General features: G+C 41.2%; 1 long non-coding RNA gene across 1 annotated transcript in view; it reads left to right on the top strand.

Moving 5' to 3' along the window:
- LOC116588439 overlaps positions 1-17102 on the top strand; it is a 30877-nt gene extending 13775 nt beyond the window's left edge. The window contains exons 2-5 of the long non-coding RNA XR_004284943.1: positions 15707-15837; positions 16199-16241; positions 16498-16628; positions 17013-17102. This is a non-coding gene — a long non-coding RNA (uncharacterized LOC116588439). The remainder of the gene's footprint in view (positions 1-15706; positions 15838-16198; positions 16242-16497; positions 16629-17012) is intronic.
- The last annotated feature ends 3790 nt before the right edge of the window (positions 17103-20892 follow it).

The raw sequence follows: 20892 nt of genomic DNA, 5'->3' as shown, positions 1-20892 counted from the left end.
TTTTTATCATTATTGGCTCATTCTGCTAAAAAAATAAAAAAGACGAAGGGCAATATCATTCAAACAAAGAAACACAAAACTTACTCTTAATTGGGGAGCAGTAGTGCAGATCGTGTAACTTTGATAATATTTGTGGAAAATTCTAAATTTAGTCATTCCAGAAGACACACATTCATCCCATAAATTTTATCTCCCTTAATTTCTGGCTACCACAGAACATGTCTGTGAGCACACACAGCGTATCTGGGATTGTGGATAGTTCTGCTCTGTAGGTGTAAGCCAATCTGTAATGACCCATGTCTGCACACCCCGCCCTGTAGACTAGCCCCGTTGTTAGCCAACCAGAACGCCTCAGAGACTTCTCTGGACATCTGAAAACACTGCTAGGAGAAGAGGCTCTGCCCAGGTATTTCCCTGTCTTCCTGGGAAATACGGCCAGTTGATTGCGGTCCTATCCTGAGGCAGCAGAAATGAAGCAATCTGTTCTTTATCTAATGGATCTTCCATAATGTTTTCCACCAAGAATTACTAAATCCTCTGGACCGTCACAAAATAATGGTTAAGGCTGCTCTCGTTTCCCTGTGTCATTTTTCACAATCTGAAAACATGTCAAGATAGGACAAGATGGCGGAGCTTGGATTTTTCTTTTAAGAATTGACAGGGAGGTGAGAAATACCTCCTGGGCAAACATTCTTTGATAGACCGTTGCGTGTTAAATAAATGGCTTTTTTGTTGTCTCATTTTGAAAGCGTGAGCAATAGAGCAGATTCTTTCTTGTTTTCATTCCTCTATTTTTTTTAAAAAAATTCACCCTTTTTGAATTTTTTAGATTATGCTTTTATTCACAGAGCCCTTCTAATATATACATTGAAAGGAAATGTGTGGGTTGCTCTTAAGTTCCCACTGTGGACTTTCGGCTGACATTAAAAAAATTCCATTCATGCCTTGAGATTAATAGAAAAATCAGGGCTTTTGAAAATGATTTTATTTCCAAGAAGTTTGCCTGCCAAAATCTAAATATGATTTAGTGTAGATAACTCAGAGTTATGTGTAGAGGGAGTTAGGGTGAAGGGTTTATTGAACTTACGTTTTTGTAGATTAAAACCTTTGGTTTTGTGTGTCGTTGAAATGGGTTGACAAACACCATGGTCAGTAACCATCCCGTTCTTCCCCAGTGGTCTGGTACAGGTCACACTTCACATTTTTAGTTCCCATATCGAGGGTATATACAGTTGAACCCTAAGAACATAAGCACTTTTTTTAGAGAGAAATCACAAGTAGTCGGAGAGGCAGGCAGAGAGAGAGAGGGAAGCAGGCTCCCCGCTGAGGAGAGAGCCCGATGCGGGACTCGATCCCAGGACCCTGAGATCATGACCTGAGCCGAAGGCAGCGGCTTAACCCACTGAGCCACCCAGGCGCCCGAACATAAGCACTTTTTTAAAGACTAGTATTTTTTTTTTTTAACTTTGCCCACTTTTCAGTAACACTTTTGTTTCATGTCTTTATACTAACTCAGTGGAGTATATTCATATGAAAAGAAAAAAGGACACAATCTTTTCTTTCAGCAACATTTTTTCAGTTGTTGGTTTCACTGAGATATGATTCTCTACCATCCTTCTTAATTGGTGCTCAAAACCTGACTCATAGTTTAAGGATACTTTACATCGAGTTGGGGATTTGTTCAGTGGCCTGCTCTGAGATAGAAGGAGGCAATATGATTCTCTTCCTTGGAGAACTTGCTTACGTGGAACCAAAATTTATGTCCTTGTGGTTTTGAACTTTGGGTCCCATAGAGTAATAATCCGTTTTCCATGTGGCAAGCCTATCTGAAGTCGGTGATCACATCCTACTGAAGCCCACTCTTGAGGTAAAATATTCTCAGACTCTTTAATATAATTTTGAGCACTGTCTCTATTCCTCACTGGAGTTGTCTGTCTTTTGAATTTACTCTCTTGCACGGCATGGCTCCCAGAATTGAGCACAACTCCTAGGAATGTCTGGTCAGAGTAGCACAGGGTAGGCTTCTGTCTCCCTCAGTCAGGGTTGCTGTATCTGTGAAGGAGGCATGAACACCTTTTGGGGAGTGCTGCATTTACCAGTCACTTCAGCCAATGAAGCCACTAGACATTTTTGTTTTGCTCTAGGCCATATTTCTCCTCTGCCGAGAATAATTTATTCTCTATCATTTGACTGACTTTGTAGCAAATGAAAATTTGCTACCTTCATCCCTGCATCCTCCAATAGGAATGTGGAAAATGACAGAGCTGAGAACAGAGCCCTGTAAGATGCCCCGGGACCTCCCTCCACAGTGATTGGTTGGTTAGCGCCGAGACTTCCCTTGACTAATAATCCACTAAACTGTAAAGCATTCGAGCCAATCCACCCAGAGTGTTCATGAAATCACTTCCCTTGTTTGTGGGTTACCTCCCTAAGAGAAAAGTGAACGTAACAGGTGCGATTTGGTTCCCTTGAAAGACGTTCTGTTTTGTAGTCATTACTCCTGCGTGAAATTCGGGTGTTCATCCTTTCTTAGCCATTTCTAGTGGTTGGGCAGCAACATTTCTTGCTTGCTCTCTTATTGTGTGTCAGCAGGGGCTTGGGTTCATTTACAGACACTTAATGGTGTTTCTGTTATATTAGACTTCAGGTCTTTTTTGGCGTTTTCCATTCTCTCTCTTTTAGCTCCAAGATGACTCTTGTTTTTAGAAAGTGGAAGAGTTCTCACCTCTCACCCACATGTCACCATTACCTCAAGAAAATACATAGATTTTTAAAAATAATTCTTTCTTTTTTTTTTTTACTAGCTAAAATCCCTTCCTAAACACAGAGACATTCAGTACTATTCTTCCCACATTTTCAAAACAAGGCTTTGCAAATTTATTATCTGTCCTGCTAAAAGTCTTTCTTCCATGTTTCATGTATTCATTGTTAAAGCTGACCGTTTTGGGAGCTCCTTGGATGGGACTCTTCTTAGCTACACATTTCTTTTTGTCCTAATTTTAGCTTCTGGGGCTCAGGCTGGGATAATGACAGTGTTATCTCAGAAATGTTTGAAGTCTTTCTTCCTAACTTCCTTCTAGACCCACCCACTCTGTGCTCTTTCAGGGTCTAGGATCACATCTGCACCCCCTGGCTCCCAGGTTCCCGTCATTGTCACATTGCTCATGAATCTCTTGGTCCACAGTTGATCCACAGGAGTGGTGTTCCTGCTTGGTTCCTAACATTTGAGGCCTGGGGGTCATGCTTAGGGTGCAGAAGTGTGCTCCTGTGAAAACACAAGGAATGAGGCTATCATAGAATTTCCTTTGCTTTCCAGGTCATTGAGGTTCTACTTTTTATATTTCTACCTTGCTTTTTGAATGGTATAATTTGGTAGGGGCCAGAGAACACTAAACAAGGAACCAAACGACTGTTTTCTTGACATAGAGCAGCCATAAACTTGCTATGTGACACAGGACAAAGTCTTGGCCTCAAGGGACCTTTTTTCCCTCCATCTTCAGGAGTTTGGCAAGATTACGTCCCCTCACCAATCCTACAAACTTTAAACATGGAGCTTTAAGACCATGTCTTGTATTAAGGATCCAGGACAACATCGGTTCCAGTGACAGCCCATGTTGAGTGGCCTTATTACTGGAGTTTTGGGGTTCTAAAATTCTGTACATCTTACTTCTGTTGTTCTCAGTAGGGAAAGAATTTAATCAAGGAGAGTAGTGCAAAAAAAAGAGCTAGCATTGATGGAATAATTTTCACAAACACAAGATAGTACCTTAGGGCATGTTCATATTCCCTTCTCAGAAATTTTTGACACCAGGCATGTTTCAAATTGAGAAATGATATGATCCTTGGGGAGCTTCAAAACCGAACATTTCTGAGGCAGCACTGACATTCACACAAGGTGAGATGAGACTAATGACATCGATATTTCGGAGGCAAAACGTGAATGTCCATATAAAGTGAGATAAAGACTATTATTAGTTAAGATCAGGTTGTCATCCACGTTTATAAAAAAAATTTATTAAAAAAATTGTGGCATTGGTAGTAGAAATCAATACTGGTCTTACTTACTGGTTTTTGTTTTTACCAGAACAGAAGATGGGAAATTTGGTAGGACATGTATCTACTTGATTTTATGAGATTCAGCCAAAGCCTTCAAAAGAAGTACATATGGATGACACCCACTGAATTGAATTGACTACATTTGTGCTTCTATTATATGCTAAACAAATTCTTTTATTCAGTAGGTATGTACTGAAGTTATACTGGGTGCCAATTCCTGAACTGGATAAATGGGGATATAAGAACGAATATGTTAGTTAAACATCAACTCTTGATTTCAGCTCAGATCATGATCTCAGGGTTGTGAGATCCAGCTCTGCAGTGGGTTCTGTGCTCAGTGTGGAGCCTGCTTAAAGATTCTTTCTCTCTGGGGCGCCTGGGTGGCTCAGTGGGTTAAGCCTCTGCCTTCGGCTCAGGTCATGGTCTCAGATTCCTGGGATGGAGCCCCGCATCGGGCTCTCTGCTCAGCAGGGAGCCTGTTTCCCTTCCTCTCTCTCTCTCTGCCTGCTTCTCTGTGATCTCTATCTGTCAAATAAATAAATAAAATCTTTAAAAAAAAAAAAGATTCTTTCTCTCTCATTCCCTCTGTCCCTCTGCATGCATGTGTGTGTGCTCTCTCTCTCTCAAAAAAAGAAAAGAAAGGATATATTATTTATTTATAACTGTTCTTATTGAACCCACATGTCAAGAAAGGAAGAGAGGCATTATGCAAACATTTGCAAATTATCAGGAAGACTTAGTCCAGTCTTATGGTTCGAAGAATTCCCTTCAAACAGGTATTTAGACTAAAACCTGAAGGATGAGGTGGCACCAACCAAATGAGGAGCGTGGGGGAGAAACAACCTTCCAGGAAGTGGCCGTATGTGATGGCACAGGTGGGAGAAACCCATTCAGTGAGCCCCCAAAATCTAATAAGTTTGGAGCAAAGAGGAAGATGACGGGTAGCTAGAGAGATGAGTTAGGGGTCAGATTGTAGAGGACCATGTAAACCAGTTTAAGAGTTTAGAACCATCGGTTACTATGTCAAGTCTTGTCTGTAAGCAACCTGTTCTTTGAGCCATGGACCATATTCTATTCTTTGTATTCTAGAGCTCATCATAATGTTTGGCATGTGGTTAAATATATATTTATGAAAGGAAGCGGGGGACAGGAATGGATTTAAGAATGAATGACTAAATATAAGCACGAGAGAAAACCTGAGCAGGAGACATGGTGTTAATCATTTTTAAGAATGGGGAGATGGTTTCTCAGCTAAGGGTTCAGAATCTGGGTTTTTAAATAAAGCTAGAACATAGTCTATGACTTCAGGCAAGTAGTTTTGTCCTCAAAACCCTCCAAAATGTGATAGTTCATCTATCATCTCTAGCTCTGAAATTCAATAAATCTATAAAAAGAACTTCGAAATGAGTGTGGGGCAGATTTCTATCATTCAGAACACAATTGGCTGCAAATTGCAGTGTGATTCTTGTGGATACCACATCATGAGGAGAGAATCATGGGACGTGTCTGTTTTCAGGAAGGTATATGGCCACATACATCATCCAAACTTTTTGAATCATCTTTGATTGAATATTCATCCTACTCCTAACAATATAGTTGGAAGAGCTGTTTTTCCTCAAATTTATATTCAGTAACGCCCTCGACATTTCTCAAATTGCTAGTGTCAGTTAGGACAAGAACAAAACAAGAATGTTAAAAATACATTGTGTATCTATGCCATGGCCGCAAAAACTGAATACCAACTTGCCAGCGAAGGCTTTCTTTTCCGGGAACATAATTTGCATGTGGGGGTTTATTTAAATACTTTGAAAATGTGTCCAAGGAAATAGAGCAGTTGAAAGGATTATCAGAAACTGGTTGCGTTTCATTCTAAATCACACTTGTTTCCAAGACACTCTTGGTAAAACTAGAAGAGGATCAAGAGAGGGTGTTTGGAGCCTACTCTCAGTCCTCAAACACACAGGACATTTTTTCTTATTGTCTGGTTTGGTCTATGGCGACTTGACCTATTTTCCTATTTTGTTCCTCCACAATGTGCAGATTAAACATCTATTATTTGGCTTAGAACTTTGAAGAACTTTTGTGGCTGTCTATCTGTAAGACATTTTAGTACTTAGTAGATATCATAGCTTGGCTTACAGAAAACAAGCTTGGGAGCTTATAGAACCAGTGGGCTTGATCGTATTTTTTTTGAACTGGGCTTCTGCATGGGAGATGCAAGAGTAGAAGCCAGATAGGTATCATATAGGGGTAGACTAATCTCAGTATTTTGGTTTTTACAATAGAGTTGAAATAGCGAGCTGCTGAAGTGAGATGGAGAAGTTGTAAGGTCTTAACTCAAGTTGCATGACCTTGGGGAGTTCGCTCAATCTCACTGGGCCTCATTGTCCTGTCCTGTATGATGAATGAGATCATAGGAAACCCAGGGTGTCTCAGTTCCAAGACTCTAACATCTTCTACAATCTCATGGAGACAAGTTGCTTTGTGTACAAAAGTTTGAAAATTGCGCACTTTGGGTCTGAGCTAAAATATCATAGAGATTCAAGCCTATTCTAATAAAAAAAATTACATCTTTTATTTAAGTAAAGACTGTTGATTTCTGGCAAAAGAAGTCCAACAGCTTCTAAATCATGAATTGTCTTACTTCTCGCTTTGGGAGAAATTTCGTTGACTAGCCCCAGTGAGTGCGCTTTAAATCTCAGACGCCAAATGTGAAGAACCACTCTAATTATGAAGATATTTGACTGTTTTCTTTCACATACACATACACACATACTATATATGTGTGTGTGTGTGTGTATATCTGTGCAATTATATTTAAATATTAGGATTTGGTTCATTATTTGAAACATTTTTACTACCAAGAGCTTACATCTACTTTATGGATTAAAGAATAATGCTTTCCAAGTAGTAGCATGCAGGACAACGCTTTTAGTTTATAAGAAATGAAACAGAGTGGGGTAACTGGGCGGTGGGCATTAAGGAGGGCATGTGATGTGATGAGCGCTGGGTGTTATACATAACTGATGAATCCTTGAACACTACATCTGAAACTAAAGAGGTACTACATGTTGGCTAATTGAAATTAAAGAAAAAAAAAGAGATGAAACAGAGAAATTGTTACAATCTGGGGTTTCTAGGAAATTTCCTCCAAGAAGTCAGCCTTAGTGACAGTAAACTGCTGTCTGTGTTAACACTTCACCTAAAGCATATTGTCCAAGTCTGCTGGACTCAACTCGAGAATAGAGGTTTTAACCTATCATGAAATGATTGTAGCGATGCATGATCTTTCTGATCTTGTTTGTCTGCCTGTTTCTGCCCTGTAACTACCTTTAAAGTAGTATGGCATTCTTAGCACTGTACTGCTTACAATAGATACCTACATTCTTCTTCTATAAAATGAGAGGAAGATGGGACTCAGCCTACAAAAAGAGAGGCCGTAAGAACAATATCTCAAAAGTATTCTCAGCTCTCACAGGAAGGCAATTCATGAGTATAATTTGTTTTTTTATTTTAAAATTTAGTCCCCGCTGATGACCAAAAAAGTTGAATGTGGCTGACCGTAAAATATGTAAGTGCCATGAAACAGAAAATCGTTAATGCCAGAATAAGAAGACCTGATCAATAAGGGAGAGACGAGCAGGAGATTTTTGTTTGCTTTTTGTCTGTTTATTTTTTAAAGAACTGAAACTCAAACACTGAATCATTACCCCAAGGAATTTCTACGTCCTGACAAAATTGGCTTCGTGGTGGGAGAGGGCCGTTCAGTGGAATCGCTATGGGATGTGCAAGGCCCTTACTTGGAGGTTGCTGAGCCTGGCAAGTAATGACGATCAGCAGTTACCCTCTGACAGCTATTTTGTGGTTTAAGGAAGATGGCTTGTGGTCACAGTCCAACCCCTGCTGGACAGGTATCCACATCATAAGAAACCACCACTAAATTTGGCACTACAGCCAACTATTATTGGCAGCAGAGAGAGAAGGCCTGAATCAGCATTCAACCTGAGAAACCCTGACCATTGAACCTGGTCAACCCAGGCCAGGCCATGCTCTGCAGGGGACATGGGAGCATGGAAGGGATCATGGCTTGAGAGCATTTGACAGTCTATGGACACAGTGATCATTCCAATATCCAGGCTTTTCCGTCTAGCACAGTTTTATGCCCTTAATTTGTAAACAAAATGAACCCCCCCCCCATATTGGGTATGATCTTTTATCGGCCGATGGAAAAATATAAACCCATAGTCCAGGCACTCTCTTTACTAGGTAACAGTGTATCTAAGCCTTCCAAGTTGTTTTAAACACAGTCACTGTGCTAAGAAAGCTCACACTTTCACAGAATGGTAAAGCGATGATGAGGAAAAGCAAAGAAATGCATGCTCGAAGGTCATTCAGCAGTGAAAGCTGGTCTTTCAGTGAGCTGGCGGCGTCCTGGGCCGTTCAGTACCGCCCACCTCCAGGGCAACAGAGGACCTGTGGTGGTTCTATCCAGATGGTGCCATTCTCCAAGCCTTATTTTCCTGAAACTTGATGTCCTCATAGGCCCCGGTATCTACTGCAAAGAAGTATAAACAGCTTATTCTTCCAGTAGGCGCTCACTTTGTTTCCTACACTTTTCCATATCTGGTTATTTTTATTCAACACACAGTAAAATACATCCCTAAATGGAGAGAGTATACTAATGGATCAAAGGTGTTCCAAGGGCATTGCCACCAATATGTCAACAGTAGAATTTACCTGGCCCATGGGGCCCAACAGTCATTAAACAGGGTAGCAGTCTGGGGCGCCAATGAGCTCCGCAATATTATAGCTAACGTTGACCCCAGTAGGGTGGGTGCACCTCCTGCTGGTCAATAAATGAGGTAAATTTAATGGCAGCCTTTGAGGTGAACCAATGTTTTATTCCTTGGCCAAGGCTGGAAACCGTGGCTGGCCATCAGGAGTTGAGGGTGATATTTAGGAGCGTGGAGAGGCAGGCAGAATGCTCGTAAAGAGCTTGGAAAATGCTTATAAACGTCTTTGAGAAGAGACAAGGCATTGGAAACAAAAGCAGATTTTCCAAACCAAATCTCTGAGATGCAATTTATTTTATTATTATTATTATTATTTTTTTTTTCTGCAGACAAGCTCTGGTTGAACTGTGTGGTACAACTCCTAACAGCCTTTTGCCAGAAGGAGTCAAGTAAACATGGCAAAGAAATGTTTTTTTCCTTTAGGGGAATATTGACTTTTCTCTTTCCTGTGACTATTTTTTTTTTCCCCCCTTACCCTACCTGGAAACCGTTATAGTTGCTATAATCATATCAAACTAAATACACGGAGATGAATTAGCCTTGAAAGTACTTAGCATTAACACATGGTAGAGTCAATGTAGTCAACATAATTTAGAATAATTAAACTTTTGTGAGATTTCCCATTTTCTTTTACCCTGTGTTTGCTTAATTTCTTTGGGTAGTCATAACTTTTGGCACTTCAATTTAAAATGTTTTTACTTGCTTTTTACAGTAAATCAAAGACAATTTTTTACTAAATTTCAAAGTGAAAGGAACAGGATATAATTGTGAGCAAAAAGAGGGGGGCTGATGTGATCAGGGAAATAGAATGGAATTGCTACCTTAAATGGAGATTATCATGATTGAAGATCAATCATGATAGAATCAATCAAATAGATCAGTCAAATGGATTTGATTTCTAAAGACTCACAATTCTTAGAATCTATTTAATTGTCATTTAAGAGCAAAAAAATCATCTTAATTTTTTCACATTAACTGGATTTTGAATTACAGAATTTTCTCTGTACATGATTTTTAAATTGGAGGAAAGGCCCAGTAAACTTTCAGTGCTTTCTTATTATCTCAGTGTATATTTAGGAAACATCAGGATATAGTTAATCTAGTATTTCTGGCAATTTAAATTGGTCATGTGCTAAGCAAACACTTCCAATCAATACCTGAATACTTCCTATACAATCAATCTTATTTCCTCACAATAATGAAAGTAGAAGTCCTTGTTATTTTGTAAATCCTTCAACTTGAAGTGGGCTGGCCCTTATATAGTGTTTATGTCAATAAAGTACCTGACTAATGAGGCTTTTTTTTTTTTTTTTTTAAATCAGCATGCTCAGCTAAGCCTCTAAAAAGCAGTGGACTAAAAAGTGTAATGTCACAACAATGAGTGTTGATTTACTTTTTTCTTTGGTGAAGAGCAGTCTGAGCGCTACAGTTGGATTCCTACAGAAAGCCTTATTTTCAAGGGCCACATGGTGAAGGCTCATGTAACAGTCATAGACACCACCAGGGGGTGCCAAAGGACAGCACCTGTTTGCATAATACCCTGAAGGGCACTGCAAAGAGTGGAAGAAAATCACCCCCAAGTGAGAAACTTGTGGTTGGATCCACCTTGGGCAATGGTGGAGTAACTTCTTATGATAATGGGTTTGTGCAAATGGTCATTTCAATCACTAGAAATGGACAGGGCCATTGCAATCATCAGGTCAACCTCCTTATTTTATGACGGAGTCTACCGAGATCTGTAGAGAGCAAAGGTCTAAAACCCTGACTGTGGGCTGTGGCAGAACAGGGCCTAGAGGGGAGGTCTCCAGATTTATCCTTTACAGCTTCTTCCGCTCCGCCATGCTATCTCCTCATAGTGAGAATACCGCAAGGGCAGTTCACACATTGCATTTGACCAGCCCCATTGTCCTTTTCAACACGGGTGAATGGAAAATCATCTCCTTCCCTGAACTTTAAGGTTCTAATGAATAGTTACTAAGAATTTTCCCTCTGTACCCCTTCCTCAGACAGTCTTATGGAAGAGAATAGGATTCACTCAGAGGACTTTGCGTTCTATTTAGGGAAACCACATTCTTCTTGGAGTGTGTTCTAATTCTTTCCTCGCTTTTTATCTCTACTTTTCCAGCGAGCACCAGCTGCAGGATCTTTCTTATTTCTATAGTCAGGACCCTGTTGGCCTCTTGTCAAAACTAACACAATCTCTCACGCCAAAAAATACATTAGGAGTTTATATCTTAAAATATATTAAAATGTCTCTGTGTTACAATGCATGCTAAAAACCCATTTTCAACCGATCCAGATCTGAAAGTTTTTACATAGGTAAAAACCCATGTTCTTGCTTTGTAAGAGTCCCTCTGCTTTCTTCATCAACAACTGAGGTCAGGCCTATGTTGTGGGTGTAGGAGAAGCCCACTGCACCACATAAATTAGAATTAGAATCATAATTGAAACCTTTTAGAGCACCTATCGATTTTAGTATGTCCGGTCTGTAGAGGAGACTTCAGCTTCTACTTCCTCCTGATTTGACAGCTGCCTTGCTATGGCCAGAGCTTGGACTAATGAGGTTACAGCTGTCAGGGTTAATCAACAGATCCAAATACGAGAAAGGAATGGGTAGCTGGTTTCAGTTAATTTGTGCAAATGTACAGATTGGGTGGGCAATATTTACACTGGTGACTCAAAACAAACTTCCAGGAATTGAGCCAAGTATGATCTCACCAGTTCTCAGCTCTACCCTGGGGAGATAAGACACAAATTACAGAAACAGGAGATGGAATACAAAAAAGTTCATAGCTCCAAACTCCCCCACGAAAAGCCCATCTACATCCAGCATGTTTTCCTCTTACGCGAGTATCTGATTCAATTTCCAATACTCAAGTCTGGTCATCCCTGAAAAAGTTCTCGAACTGTCCCGATGATTCAGCTTGGGATCTGTGAGTCTTTTACCCTTGCCCTGGGACTTTATGTAAGAGCTGCCCCTCCCCCGGTCCTGCGCTGGTGAGAGCATCCAAAGGGAGCGCCACAATTGCTGCACACCCATTTTGTTATGAAAACATGAAAACATCATTCTATTAATATAAATACAGACTGCATCTGCCAGGGCTAACTAGAACAGGTGCAAAGTCTTTAGATGCTTGCTGGGACTGAGAAATGAAAAGAGTGGACAAACAGTTTTCTGTGGTGGCACTGCTGGTGTCAATGTAACATTCATCTCTGTTGCATTCCTTGATGTTCATGGAAGGTAGCCCAGGGAAACTCAACACCACTGGCTTGCAAGGGAGAGAGGCAGGAAGGAGGAAGAGCAAGACAGCGACGACATGGTCTCTAGGATTCTGTTTATGCAAATAACTCTCCTCTTGATCTGGGGCTTGCATGGGTTATGTATAGAGTGCATTCTGTCGGATCTTCTCCTGCTGCGAGTGACGGGGTGCTGCCAACATAAATATTCCACTGGTTCTGAATTTAGAAAACAGCTTACAGTCTCCTGATGTGTCTGTTCTTCCTCTTTTTTTTTTTTTTTTAATCTTATCCATGTGACTGCCACTGTGTTGCCCGTGGTTTCAAATTCACTTTGTAGTTTTCCAGGCAAGAGAAAGTCATTGCCTGAAAGGCACATCTGGTTTCCCATCCCTATCAAGAGAGTTATCTCGAGAGTTCACTTTGTTTCATGGAGCGGAAGCGGGAAACACAGGTGCCCATTATGCCGCAGTCTTAATAAATAAACAAGAAATACTCTGTGTCATCATTGTGGATCTTAAGTGGGGGATTTTACACTTTGGGGGAGCCCATGCTGAGAAGTGGGTTCCTAAGGATAGGAGTGTGGCACACGCACACGCATACTTCTACACGCATACATCTTTGGTAGTTTGGGATGGATTGTCGTCATCCCAGTCTCTTCCATAGTGGGGGGTAGAATTCTAAAATGATTCCCAGGATTCCTGTGTCCTGTGGTACACATCCTGGTGAATCTGTCCCTGGGTATGGATAAGACCTGTGGATATGATGAGATATCGTCCCTGAGATTACCTCGTGTTATGTATGGCAGAGGAGGAGGCATTTTGAAGATGTCATTAAGGTCCCTTGTCGCTCTCGCCAGCAAGAACGACCAGGAGACCTCAGCGAAGCAATCTTTATTTCTGCATAGCTGTTGGGATCTCTCTCTCCCCTGCCCGTGCATGTCTATATATACCAAGGTTGCACAACCAATCACTCGCAGCCACATAGATACAAAATCCTAAGTTCCGCCTACTGGCTCGCATCCAGCCGCCATCTTAATGGCGTGTTTACTTTTGGGCACCGAAAAAGTCCAGCGGCACCCGGCCCCCCCCGAGGGCCCAGCTGGAGCAGCTCGGCACCGTGGCCACCCGGCGGCCGGGGCTTGAGGCAGTGGCGGCCGAGGCAACAAGCGGGCACGGCGGAGCCCAGAAGCATCACCGCGCATGCGCTACAAGCCGCTGGGGCACCGACAGTCCCTAATCAGTTGACCTTGAGTTAATTAAAAGAGAGATTATTTGGAGTGGTCTGAGCTAATTAAGCAAGCCCTTTAAAAGAAAACCTAAAGCCCTCCCTGAGGTCAGAGAGATTCTCTGTGAAAGAAAATTCTCTGTGAGAGAGATTCTCTTTGAAATTAGGTGCCATGCTAGGAGAGGGCACCTGAGAAGTCTGCATGGCAAGAATGCCAGGGCCCTTCTGGGGCTGGGACAGACAGACCTCCAGCTGACAGCCAGGAAGAAAGCCGGGACTCGGTCCTATAGCAGCAAGGCACTGAGTTGAGTCACAGCCATGGGCGTTCAGAAGAGAACCCAGAGCCCTCTGTGGGCTCACAGCCCTGTTTGACACCTTGACTTCGGTCTGTTGAGACCTTGATCAGGGAGCTCAGTTAGGCTGTGAAATGATAAAGGAATGTCACTTCATGCTACTAAGTTTATGGTCATTTGTTACGAAGTTTGTGGTCCTTTGTTACACAGCCATAGAAAATGAATACACCTTTGTTCTGTACAAATGGTATCTAGATTTTGAACATCAACAGAACTGGTATTGCTAAGAAAGAGAAAAGTGTACCCACACTGTAGATGCCACAAATTACCTGTTAGAAGGAACTTCAAATTATAAATGGTGGCAGTGGTTGTTACATTCTTCTTGTCAAACATCTCATTTTCTTCTCTGCCTTAGGGTTAGTAGCCACTCTTTCATTTCTCAAAAGGGATTGAAGTTTGTTTGAATACTGATTTAAGGCTTCAAAGCACAGCATCGTAATCAAGACACGTCCTATTTTTGTTATAAGATTTATTAATTATTCACGAGGTTCCTAGCTTTTTCTCTGGACTACCTTCTTTGTTACCAGCCTAACATTTGGGCTTTATAATGAGCAACCCAGAAGGAGAAAGGAGAAGATGACAGCTGGTACAAATGCCAGGGTTGGGCTTTTGTTTTGGGGAATTTGTCAGGCAGAGACTATCCTGACCATGAAAGTAGGGATCTCACGTCCCTGGTCTGAGTGTTGTTGTCCAACCGCAAGTGGTATTAAGAAATCTTTCAAAATAAACTACATTAAACATAGACATAGATGTGAGGCAAAAGTGGGATTTTATTTTGTTTTTTCTTTAAGATTTTGAAAATTTATTTATTTAGCAGAGAGAGAGAGAGAGAGAGAGAGAACACAAGCAGGGGGAATTGGAGAGGGGGAAGCAGGCTTCCCATTGAGCAGAGAGCCTGATGTGGGGCTCCGTCCTAGGGCCCTGAGATCATGACCTGAGCTGAAGGCAGACTCTTAACCACTGAGCCACCCAGGTGCTTCAAAAGTGGGATTTTAAAGAGACATACTTTGCCCTACAGATCCCCTCAATGTTATTAAAAATTGAAATAAATGACTGAGGGTTTTTGTTTTTGTTTTGTTTTGTTTTTAGAAATGACTTTTGTAAGCTGGACTCTGTTCTTTGAATTATGTAACCCTCAAAGTCTGGACCACAGGGGAGCAAAGACTTGTAAACCTAAACTGGGCACAAAATCTTAGGTGTTTTTGATGGTCCTGGCACTGAGTCCTTAAGGCCACTGTGATGTCTGAGATGAAGTTCTTGTCATAGTGCTTCCTGTATCATGGGAGGTCTCCCCAGGAACTCCATCTTCACCTGTGGATAAAGTCAGCAGGAGAAGGGCTAAATCAGACACACCCATGAGCATCTGTGGAGGCACACATGCCCAATCTTGAAGTGAAATGATGTTTTCAGCCTTGATTTCATCTCACAAATTATAAGCTCAGTTTAATTGCTAAGGAAAGAGGATAAGACGTGGTTTATATTGGGAGTTATTATTATTATTATTTTTTTAATGGAGCACCAACACACAAAGCCTGGGTAGTGACATGTGAAAAGGAAAAACTGTTTGTTCTTTTTAGAATAAGCATTAGCAAACTACAGCCTGTGTGGCAAACCCAGCTGGTCCCTTGTTTTTGTAAATTAAGTTTTATTGCAACACCACCATGTTCATTTGGTAACATGGTGCTTACGGCTGTCTTCAAGCTACAACGGGAGAGGTGAGTGGTTGAAATGGAGACTGTCTGACAAAGATTAAAATATTTTTGCCTGCTTCTCTGTTTGCTAACCCCTATTTTAGAAAAACTTTCGCTTGTATATTGTTATCATGGAAAGCCATGGAAAGTATCTCTGCAGCAACAAAGTTGGGTCATTTGGAAAGATTTAGGGGAAGAACACATTTAAATGGATCCGTTTGGAAATTGTCCAGCTCTAAAAACAATAATTAACAGTAACTGTGCTTTTATCCAAACTAAGTGTTATGCAAGCATTACCCTATTTCATCCCATAATAATTTTATCGGGTACTATTACTCCTATTTTACAGATTATAAAAAACCTGAAGCTGTGTTGGGACAAGGAACTGGCGCTCCCTGTTGCATCTGGAATTCAAACTCATGTCTATCTGAATCCAGAGTCTGGAATCTAAATATCACACTGTGATAATGTACAGGGATGGTAAATACTGGTACCCTCCACACAAGGCAAACCCACCTCCCCCCACAAAGAGGAAAAACTTTCTTTTTGGGGGACAAATGCATATTTCGGGATTGAAAACATATAGTATAAAAACTAGTGTAGAATAAAAAGAAAAGATTAAGTTCACTCACTTAAGATGAACTTACCAATATAATAAGCTTGTCCTATGTTTTGCCTGAAACTTTTTATTTCTTGTCTTTGATGAACAAGAGCTGTCATTGATCCAACAAATATTTACTGAGTATTGACTTTGGCAAGGTGCCCCATAACCACGGAAGACCACCCTTTCCTCTTGAGAGGAAGGATGTTAATTCACATAAACTTTCCTTTTCACCCTCAGGACAAGCGGAAGATGACGGTTGCCAGACTGACCCATTTCTTAGGTAAGAGCTCCCGGATACAAAGAGGTAGATTTCCGAGGCTAATTGAGTAAGATGCACATGGCAAGGAACCTGCGGTCTAACTTAGGATGTCCGTGAGAAGCCCTCGGTAAATGCTAGTAAATGAGATTGCATAGGATTGGTTTGCCTGTGAATAAAACAAGGATTTCATTTACTAAGTTTTGGAAAAAGTCTCTGAAGGCCATGAAAACTGGGGATTAGGGGACATCAATTATAAATTTTTTTTTTTCATTACAAGTTTGCAATCGCTTCCTGAAAATGTGTTCGGAGCAGTCATTCTCCATTGTGGGGGATTTTGCCTCTCATGGAATATTGGAACCCGTCCGCAGCCTTTGTCCCAACGCTGGGGGATGGCTCTATGGGCATCTAGTACGTAGAGGTCAAGGATACTGCTCAGCATCCTACAACGTGCAAAGGACAGCCCATGCTGAAGAATCATCTGACCCCAAATGGTGATAGCACAGAGGTTGTGAAACTCTGGCTTAGGGGTTTTACTAGTGTTGGAGGGCGGTGAAACACTTAGGCAGTGGAGTTAACAGGTGGAAGGAGAGACCAAGTCTAACTTGCTCAAGAAGAAGCTTGTGTCATAGCAGAATCTTGCTAGTCTCTACTTCTACAACTGCTACTGACTTATTTGTGGGCATAGGATGCTTTTTCAGGTCCAGGTATTAAAAAAATTACTTTTTAATACCCTGGAATATATCATTGGAAAGGAAAGCAGCTTCCCAGGGCTGCCATAATGATGTCTTACAGACGGAGGGGCACAGAAACGTATTGTCTCATGGTTCTGGAAGCTGGAAGTCCAAGACCCTGGTAGAAGCAGGCTTGCTTCTTGCTAAGGTATGTGAGCGAGAAGCTGCTCCACGTCTCTCTCCTAGCTTCTGGTCCTCTGCTGGCAATCTTTGGCCTCTGCCGTATCACGCCAACTTCTCCATGTGTGTCCAGTTTCCCCTTTTCATAAGGCACCAGTCATCCTAGGTTCGAGCCCATCCTAATGATCTCATTTTCATATGATTACTTCTGTACCATCTCTGCCTCCAAATAAAGTCACATTCCAAGGCATTGGGGGTTAGGATTCTGACATATCTTTTTGGGGAAGGGGGAGGGGACATAATTCCATCCTTCCAGCGCCTCACGCCAATACTATTTTAGAAACAGCCAACCCAGTCGTTCCGCATTTACACAACTAGCTAGGTGCCCACTTCTCTTCTGAGACTCTACAAAGCAGGATTCTGGAGATACTCTGCGGGAAAGATGTAAATGAACTTTCCTTGGATGAAATTAATATGAAAAGGATTTGGCTTTCAGTTCACTCATGACAATTTTCTCTGTCACAATGAGTCATCTTAAAAATGCCTTGCAAGCCCAAAACAATGCAGAGCACCTAAGCAAAAGGGAAGATAAGTTTGCCCTCAGAAAGCCACATTTGTCCGGACGGGGAACATGAGCAACTTAATTTGTGCGGAAAGGGAGACTGAATTGGGCGGACTTGCTTCCACGATTGCCGGTTCGCTTTTCTAAACGGTCTCCCTGCAGCTTGCGGTCACCTTTGGTGGTCGGGCAGCCGTTTAAACAAAAGGCCCCAATGTGCTCGCTGCAATCCTGCCACCCTAAAGTGACCAGCCGAAATTACCTGTGACCTTTCCCAGGAGTCTGAGCAGAAAACCCTTCCTGAAAGAGGGAGCGATAAAGAAATCTGGACTTCATTCTTTCATGGGTTTGCTCATAGGAATGTTTATTGGCGAGACACTAAGAATAAACCCAGTTATTGAAGAGGGAGCTGGGAAGTTGACAAGCATGGCTAAACCCAGCAGAGAAATTTGATGAGGAAATTAGATGCTGTGTAGATGGTGTGTAGTGATTAGTCTTCTGAAAGCCAGGATTATTATATAAGTGGGGGGAGGGCAGCTTATTGTGTCCGACAGATTCCATTTATACAGGTATTCTTCCAGCTAATTAGACCCATAATGCTGCACTTGTTTATAAATTTCTAGCACACTCTTTTCCGTGGAGTCTTTTAATGAGAGGAAACACCAAAGCAGCAGTATTTTCCCTTCCAAACTGGGTCTTGGCAAAAGGAAATAAAATTAAAAAAACAAAACAAAACAAAAAAACAGCTAAAACCTATCCTGTAACAGGTTTTTGCAGACTTTATATATTCATGACTATGTAGATTTGTGTGCACCCACAGCAGTGAAGAAGACTGGCTGTATGAGGTAGAGCCCTGCAGTCCCATAAAGGAGAGGAAAAGAGATGCGTCAAAAGGCTCTCAAAATGAGCGTTGACACATCTTAGTGCCTTGTATCCCGGCCGTCCCAAAGAGCTCCTCTTCGTAACCTCCAATTCTCCAATAATTGTTCATCCTGAAAGGCTTTTCTAAGATTGCTTTTGTTCAGTTGATCAGAGGAGAATAAGACGTAGTGGGCTTACCTAGCACAGCACCTGGCATAGAGTAAGTGCTCAAGAAAGTGGATGACTTCTTGCCTCGTTTTAATTCCCATCCGTCCCTTCTCTGCACCGCCGGCTACTTCTCTCATAGTCCCCCACTGAAGGCGAAGATGCCATGTGTTGGGGAAAATTGGAACCAAAGCACGAATCTTGGCTGTGCACATGATGTGACCCTCCGAGGGCGCTTCGCTTGGTAGGCTCTGCGTGGTTGCCTATCTACCGAGCAGCTGCAGATGAAACGGCTTGTTCAAACCGTGGCAGACATTTTCTATGTGGATTCCTTCGCAGCCATCACAACCCTTTGGTGGGGAAAAACTCAATCTTAGCAAGACAAAATCTCAAGCGAATTCAAACGTGGTCCAGGTTTCTGATAGCACCAACCGGTTTTCTGCCTGAAGTTATCAGAAGAAGCGGCATGCCCAACATCCAGCACAAAACTAACCAAACTACATCTTGGGAAATCTCTGACAACCACGTCCTCCTTGAGTTTGTTTGTTTGTTTGTTTGTTTGTTTGTTTAAATCATGCATGGCATCTGGACTTGTAGCCATTGCTTTAAGTGAAGTCTTTGCTTTTGTAGGTTGTTCCTTGTTGAAACAATATATCTACCAGGTCACTAATCAATACCTCTTCTCAAAAGAGAAGAGGTATAGGTTAGTAATGCATTAATTTCTGGAGCTTAATTAGCTAACAAGGATAATTCATAACGAATCAATTCTTGTCATACAAAAGGCATGCAGTGGAGACTTCTTCAAGTTCCTGTGGGTTGAAATTGCACACCCTGGCACGGATACCTTCACTGGGTGATAGACGTCATCAACATTATAAGTGGATAAATTCATTTTCCTTCTCTAAGTACAACCCCATATTGCGCATTGATGCTCAATTGATGCATTGAGAAATGGAGAATAAACAAAAACCCCAATAAATTACTCGCTACTGGTAATGTGTTATTTAAACAAAGTTAGCTTTTCAAAAGGTAGACTATCCCTGATGGACACTCTACACATTTTATAAATTCAGGGCCCTTGGAAGAATAATAGCACTTAAATCGCACACATTGCAAAGAACTTCACAGTTCTGTAGATATCTTTCCTCACTTATTCCATACAACAAACTGTTAAATGGGCAAGAAGTATTTTTAGACCCATTTTAGGGATTAGAAAACCAAAGCCCAGAGAGCATAAGCAATTTTCCCAAGATCACACAGCTGGTGAATGAATGTGGATTCAAACCCAGGCAGTTTGGCTCCAAATCTGGAGCTCTTAAACACCATATTACCTCTTAATGGAAAAAAGAGAGAGAGAGAGAGAGAGCACTCATGGTGGAAGGAAGATCTCAAAAAGGGAAACCATTTCAAGTCAACTGTGTAAGCTTTCACTTTAAACCACTAGAAAAAGAAGAGTATAAGAACCCTAAGAAGAAGAAAATAATTAAAAGATCAGAAAGCAATGAAATTGGAAACAAAACAATAAAGAGAACCAGTAGACTAGCTTAGACACAAAACTGGACAAAAGAGAGTCGGGATCTATTTTTTGTCTTACATTACAATAATTGATCGTAGTTTTTGATTCATAAGTTAGAATATTTATTTTTAGGATCTTAGTATAAACTAGCCCTTAGACTGAATCTTCATATCTCGTTACTGTATTTATAAACTACCTAGTAGTTTATATTATAAGACCGAGAGTGTTTCTTTTATAGCCCATCAATTTCACACTTAAATAAAAAGCATGTGTTTTGAATGTGTATTAGTGTTTTGTGCACACCCATTCTTATTTCACAGTGGTTTCACATATTGTGGAATTAATTGTTTTAGGCATAAGAATCATCAGCTTTTTCTGAAGTGAACATCTTGCCTCACAAAAGATACGGAAGGAGAACAGTGCCATTGAATTAGTCACGAATGCTTGCTCTGTTTTTCTTGCAAACTCTGCCAAACCAAAAGTGTTTCAGGGGTTTATTTTACCTTTCAATGGAAGGACCAATTCCTCGGAGGAAAATTATATTTTGCACATTACAGTTAAAAATTATGTTTATTTTATTTTATTTTTGCAGCGGAGGTATTGTGACAAAACCATTTTCTCTTTGCAGCCTCTATTTGCCAAGATAGCCTTGAAAAGTTTGCTCATTTTCCTTTCTGAGGACTCTGTTATTTCAAGTATGTTTTCTCTCTCTCTCTCTCT

This window comes from Mustela erminea, chromosome 4 (assembly GCF_009829155.1).
Source record: "Mustela erminea isolate mMusErm1 chromosome 4, mMusErm1.Pri, whole genome shotgun sequence".
NCBI lineage: Eukaryota > Metazoa > Chordata > Mammalia > Carnivora > Mustelidae > Mustela > Mustela erminea.
This window is presented reverse-complemented; position numbering and strand designations above follow the sequence as displayed.